Below are 7,155 nucleotides of genomic sequence, written 5' to 3'. Positions count from 1 at the left end.
AGGGGCGCACACATACAACCAACCCCTTGCACAGGCACAAGATGCAGCCGCCGGCACAGAACCCGGGCCATGGGTGGGGCGGCAAGCGTCCATGCTCCTCCGCCATGTCAGGCAGCTCCGCGCCCCCATCAGGCCCCTGGTCAGCCCCCAGCCACCGAGCATGCGGACTACAGAACAGAGAGCAGCAGACGGCACCCCCAGCCACAGCCCGACCCCCCAGGGACGAGCAACAAAAAGTCCCGTAAGAACACTGACTACTGATTGGTCACAGAAAATCATCACTGCATCACTGGTCACATGAAAACACTGCAAAACACTGACTGGTCACAGAGAATTGTCACTGCATCATCACTGTGGGACATGGAACATCATTCAGAAACCTGCTGTTTGTAAATAGCAAAGATACTCTACCGGCCACAATTTTTTGTATTTACTGGACTATTTGATAAGATTTTAACTAAGGGCATTTAATACACAAACTCAGACAAACTCTGACTCTGTACATACACAAAAGTGTAGGGATACAGATTTTTAACTTTTCTTTTAGCGCTGTTGAACTTTTAATTTTAAGTTTAATAACCACATAATAGAACTGTAAACAAAGCATTGGCACTGGAGGCGGGGCTGTCATCGAGGTGTCCTGTGCCAAACAGCTATATGGGTGGGCGCTCGGGGCTTGTTGCTTTATAGGGCATCTAGCCAGTTGTGGTATGGTGGGCCTCGCCTTTGGTGGCCATGGGGAGCCACTGCCCCCCCGCATGTGGGGATAGGTTGTATGTGTGCACTTCGGGGGTGCAGGGTCTCCTCGCGCTCTCTAGGACTGGTTAATACCCCACATGCCACGCGTGGGTGTTGCTCCGCGGGCTCCTGGCCTCTCTGGGGGCTCCGGGTTCTTCTGTAGCTGCAGGGCATGGTGCTCGGAGCCTTCCTGGGGTTGTGGGGGGACTTTACGGCTGCGAGAGGCTGCGAGGCCATTTCCACTGCTTGGAGCGGCTACGATATAATCCCGACCTCATACATGAGAACTTATTGGGACAAGTCGTGTGCATTCACTGGTGGACACATCACAAATATACACACACAGACACACACACACACACAGACACGCACACACACACAGACACACACACACACACACACACACACACACACACACACACACACACACACACACACACACACACACACACACACACACACACACACACACACACACACACACACCAGCGGGCACATCACCAGAACCTGCTTTGAACACATCACCGAACACCCTCCTGATTACATCTCTCTCCTTTCCTCCCTCATTTACTGCCATAGAAATGACAGGAAGAGGCCACAGCCCAAATTGCTGAATTGCTGTTCCAATTTTTTTGGCTGTTCCAATTTTTTTTTGCAACAGCAGCTGCACCAGATAATGCCAGGCAATACGTTGTTTGTACACCATTCTGGAGATGGCTTGTTTGTGTGCAAAAAGAAGTGGTAAATCTCAGACGATGCTTAAACACATTGCTATAGTTGGTTACTTTGTTGTTTTATCCAACTGTTTTGGCCAACTGTTCAGTAAAACACTCATCTTCTACTACTTGTCATGCTTTGTCCACACGCGTCACACCATCACACACATCACACTGACTAACCTGGACCCCATGCATTGCTGCCGGGAGCTATATTTATTATTATAATTATAACAATAACCAAAAATGGTCATTGTTGAAAGTCCATGTCTCAAACCCATACCACAGCACCTTCATTCTGCTTCTTCTCACAAATACCATGGCTCAGATCTAGAATTCCCTTGAAGATATCACTGCGTACATTTTAAAATGCCCTCTCCGGCCTGGCTGCCAGCTACACCTCAGATCTTTTGGCCATGGCGTCCGGCGTCCATTCAGAAGTCCTTTCTGGAAGCCTGCCTCTGGTCTTCAAAGCCCTGGGATTTCAGATACCTTTGTCCGAGGCCTGAGGCAGGGAGAACCAGGCCACTGAGCGTCAAACATGAGGTGGGGGCGCTGGGCGATGTCCAAACAGTGTCCAGTGTCCAGTGGCATGCAATACATCACTTTCATCCTCGTTAAAATGAATCAAACAAGGTTATTTGGGACGGCGATTATCAAGGGTAAGTAATTAAATGTATTTTGCGATTCTAGAAGAGTTTGAGTTTTGCTGCGTCCAAACGTCCGAACATCCTGATTACAAACGCTTCAAAAGAGGTCACCACTCTAGAAAATCATCAGCAATATTATTATTTTCATTCCTCCTATTTGGGTTAACGTTTCATGTACGGTACCGTACACCATCTTCAGGAGAGTCATCGACTAAACCAGCGGTTCTCAAATGGAGGTACGTGTACCCCCAAGTGGGTGCGCAAAACAGGGCTTCAGGGGGTCCAGAAATTGTACATGTGTCATCAAGCGATTCCCAATAAATATTTGTGCCAAATCCTTTGAAGTCTAAATGTTTGAACGGCAGAAACAGATACATATCCACATTATCTTCTATTTGACATTTACTGGTTATTTTGACTCAAACCTCAAACCTAACTTTTTTTCTTCAACGGTACGTTTTTTTATAATAAAATAGTTCCATGACACTAACCACTGAAAATGTCAAAAGACATGTAGATCTGTGCTTATTATGATCGCCTAATAATAGCGATGCAAGACTCGCAAATGATCAGATTGTAGTGAACAAATATTTTAAATGACATGGTAGTCAAGAGTGGGCAACTCACAAAGTGACAATAATAAATTAGGATTTAATTAAAGTACTTTTAAATGAATTTAATTATTCAGTGAATTTAATTATTCTGTGAGAATTCCATTCACAACTCAGAACAGAACCAACTCTGGTTCATTGTTCAGGAAGCCCTCCCCCACTCGCCGCACTTTACATTAACTGAATCAGAGGAACAACAACTGTTATTACCGAGTAACTTAAAAGCACTGAATGTCAAAAAGGTCAAGTCAAGTCAAAGCCAAACCTGGCATCACTATGAATAGTCCTGACTCTCAGATCGAAACTTCTTCTGCTTGAACTGCCTTTTCCGTCTGGAACTGATGAATTAGTGTGGCCTTGCAATTATGATTTTGCAACACAAGAGCTAATTTCCATTGTTTCTTTTTTTTTTTTAATGGAATTTAAAAACACATCGCACAGCGGTTGAAAAACACTGCGTTTGATGATTTCAGCAGCTACTCCCTTATCCGTGGAGGTGTTTGCTGGATGTAGCCACAAGGGAACGGGTGTCGGAAGGCTGTCTCACAGGTTTAGGCCTGGAGGAGTATTTCAAAAGTAGTGACGTACAATGAAGAAGTGTTTAGGCTTAAAGTGTGGTCAGCAAAGTGTGTCCGCAGGTGAAGATAAAGGGTGTACACTACATGTCGGAAAGACCTTGTAAGAATGGGAACACACACAGAGAAATGGTGAGACCCACCGAGCCATCTCTCCTAAATTTCAGAGGGTCTTCATCTATCCTCCGCCCAACCTCTACCAGTATCTGGGCCCCGTCAGACCCACTATCCATTACCTCCATATCCCCCCATGGCACGCTAGCATGTATCTCATCATTTGGGCTGCGTTGTTTCCTTCTCATCAAAATTCAAGTCAGGAGTTGTGAAGCCGCCTCAGTCCAGCAGCCATACATCTGGAGCCCCTCCTCCTCGTCCTATGCCTTGGTCCTCAGGGGATGGTGGTAAAAGTAGGGCGAGCACAGTGGTGATGGAGCGTCTCCAAATCTCCAAAGACGTTCAGGTTAGACTGATTGGAAGACCCTAAAAAATTCCAGTAGGCGTGAATGTTGTGTGGCTGGTTTGCACTGGTGTAGGTGTACTGCCATGAATGGTGTGTGGCAGCCCAGTCTCCCTTCCATACGCCAGGAAGTCTCCGTCCCACAAGATGTATCTTCTGGGAGGTAGATAATAATATTATAATCTCTATTAATAACCCAAGTGCATGCTGGGATGGATTCCAGCAAATGAATGGACAGAACAGTGGAAGTACAAGAAATAGTTCATAACCAAATGTAAACAATGTTTATGTCAAGGTAAGTGTTTCTGGTTCATTTTGTCAATTTTGTTTATTATTTTGTTTACTTGTTAGTTATTTTTCAATTATTGTACATGCCAATTTATACACCTTATTTTTCGTGTTTATGGGTATGTACATTGCTAATTTTACCTTGTTAAACTGTAAGGTGTAGAGGTTTTTTGTTACTTTTAGGTACTGTTTCTCATTATGTTTTATTGTTGTTAATTTAAATTATTGTTTATTTTTAGATTTATTGTATATTTTTACATTTCTATCTATCCCCCCACCTCTCATGAATCTGTGACAGGCCAACACCATTTTATAAATTGCATTTAAATTCAGTCTGAAGGAGAAATTTAGAGTACATAGCGACACACAATAACCCCACAGACTCAAACATTTAAAATCGAAAATCACTAATTATCGATCCCTATTGTCACTGCTGTTGAGAAAATATGTAAATATATGAATATATATACTATCTATCTATCTATCTATCTATCTATCTATCTATCTATCTATCTATCTATCTATCTATCTATCTATCTATCTATCTATCTATCTATTGAGGTGTCTGGGAATGAGTAGTGCCCAGACAGTGCCCATTGTATAAAATAACAATTATTAACAGACGATGCCAGGGGTCTCAAGAGAGAGACAGAGCCCATTGTCAGGGGTCCCGGTGATAAGGGAGGTGAAAACGTGAACGGTGACCTATGTAGGGGAATCAGATGGTCAACGTTGTCTCTGGCTTAGCATAAAATCACCTGCCTGAGTTTCATTGGACAGAGAATCCATCCGGCTCGGTTCTCTCCTGGACATCCATGGCAAGTACAGTCTGATGCTGTACTTTTGTAATAAACCTATAATTTTTTCTCAAGTCAACGTCAGCGGTCTCTCCTTCTTCATCAACACATTAGATTCATCAAGAAACTACAAAGCGGTGTCACAAACTAGGATCTGCTGGGCCTCACCTGCCGATGGTGCCTGCTCCAGCAAATTACCACTCTCAGGGTGAGTGTTACTTCACAAAATTGACCTGTGTGTGATTCTTGAGGCGGTAGAATTTTTGGCAAATAGGCTGCACTGACAAGAGCATATTGTGCGGAGATGGAGACGATGTGTTGATGTGTGAAATGAGTTTCCGTCTAAATTGGGGTTTATTAAGTAGTAAAGACGTAAATATGTGGAATAAGAGAATAATGAACGCAGAAAGAGAGAATTAAGCTGAAATAGAGAATAGAGACAAGAGAAATAAAAGATGAAGTTAAAAGTAAAAGATAAAGGCTTAAAAGATGTGGAAAAGGTAGAAGTAAAAAGTAATTGTAGAATGGCAAAACTAGTAGCCAAAAGCTATTTAAATAACCATGCAAGAGTAATGGAGACAGGGCACGTATCTCCTTAAAAAGGAAGACATGTGTACATTAAATGCTGTGTGAAAATTGGCCAAATGAAAATATAATATAGTCAAATCTAGGTAGGAAAAACAAAGAGGAAAAAACCCTGGCCAGGGGAATTGACTCAAAATAAAATGATATGAATGCAGATGAAAAAGGAGGAAAAGTGAAAAAGAGATAAAAGTTAAAAGTCTAAAGTAAGATGAAAAAGATGAAAAGTGAAGCAAAAAGATTTACAAGTTAAAATGCTTAAAGGATGAAAAATAAAGTTTGAGAAAAAATGGGGAAAAGCAGGGCTAAACCAGCCTGAAAGAATGAGTGCATATTGAACATGCATGCTGAAAGAATCTGATTAAAAGGATAATTTGTTAAAAGTTTGGCCAAAGTGAAAATTTAAAAGTCTGGCCAAAGTGAAAATCTTGATGAAATTAGAAAAGTATACATGAGTCGACGTTAAAGTATAAAGTTAAAGCGCTGTTGAAGTTTTTGGAGAGTCGGATGTGCGGATGTCTTTTTCCTTTTGGTGTGTGAGTGTGCCTGTGTGTGTGTGAGAGTGTGCCGGCTAAAGAGGTGTGAAGAGATTTGTGTGTTGTTCGTGTATATGTATAAATGATATATAGAATACATGGGTTATTAAATAGGTATACATATGGGGTGAGAACTTAAATAATACATGAAAGAAACATTTCTTGCCCCTTTAGTGATAAATATATATGAGCCTGTTTATGGACTTTGTAAAGCTGATAATAACGATTATGAGCCTTTCTTAAAGGACGTTTGATAAATATATATGACCCTTTTTCTTCAAAGGAAATTTGATAAATATATATGAGCCTTTTTTTAAGGACGTTTTTATAAATAAATATGAGCCTTTTTTTAAGGACGTTTTTATAAATATATATGAGCCTTTTTCTTTAAAGGACGTTTTATACAGTTGAAAAATGATATGAACCTTCACAGGACTTTATATATTTGATAACAAAATGAGCCTTCTTGAGAGAAGGACTAGGATCACCAGAAACAGTCTGCCTACACATGCATGTACACATTCAGAAAATAAAAGAGAATCTCCTGCTCTGAATTATGGGTAGGATTTATGGATTGTTTCGTTGGTGTGTGAGTTTTTTCTCTTTGTGCTTGGAGTGTGTTGCAGTGCTTGCTGTGAGTTCTGTTGGTTAAAGGAGCAGATAGTCCTGGTGAAATAGAAGGAAAAGCTGTGTTTTTGATGCAAGAGAAGAGGTTTTGTGTTTCGGCTGCTGAGTGAAAGGAATCAGCTTTGATTTATGACTCTGTACGTAACTGTATTAGGCTGGGCTGTTCCGACGGGGAGCTAAAACAGGATGTTCGCTCGCTGACGACCAGAGCAAACTGGAAGCTGTGCCTAAATCTAAGAGGTGGAGCAAGGGGTGGTGATTCATACAGAGTGGAACTTAGTCGACTCCCCCTGACAAGAGGGGCGGAGAAGAAGTATGACAGAAGAAGATAAATAAATAAATGAATATGAAAATAAAATAAAATAAAATAAAATAAATGGAAATAAAATTAAATCAAATAGGAAAATATAATAAAAATAATTAATTAGAGGTGATATATGTTGACTAATATACTCTTTAGATTTAAATGCGTCGTATGAATAAAAGTAAACATTGCTTTATTTCAAATGCGCGAGAAATAAAAATGCTGATAATGTGGTTCTCTGGTACTTTTAGTTTTTTCTTTCTTCCTCTCTTTT

Source organism: Zeus faber (assembly GCF_960531495.2).
Source record: "Zeus faber genome assembly, chromosome: 14".
NCBI lineage: Eukaryota > Metazoa > Chordata > Actinopteri > Zeiformes > Zeidae > Zeus > Zeus faber.
The sequence above is the reverse complement of the archived record's forward strand: the minus strand, read 5'-3'. Positions refer to the sequence as shown.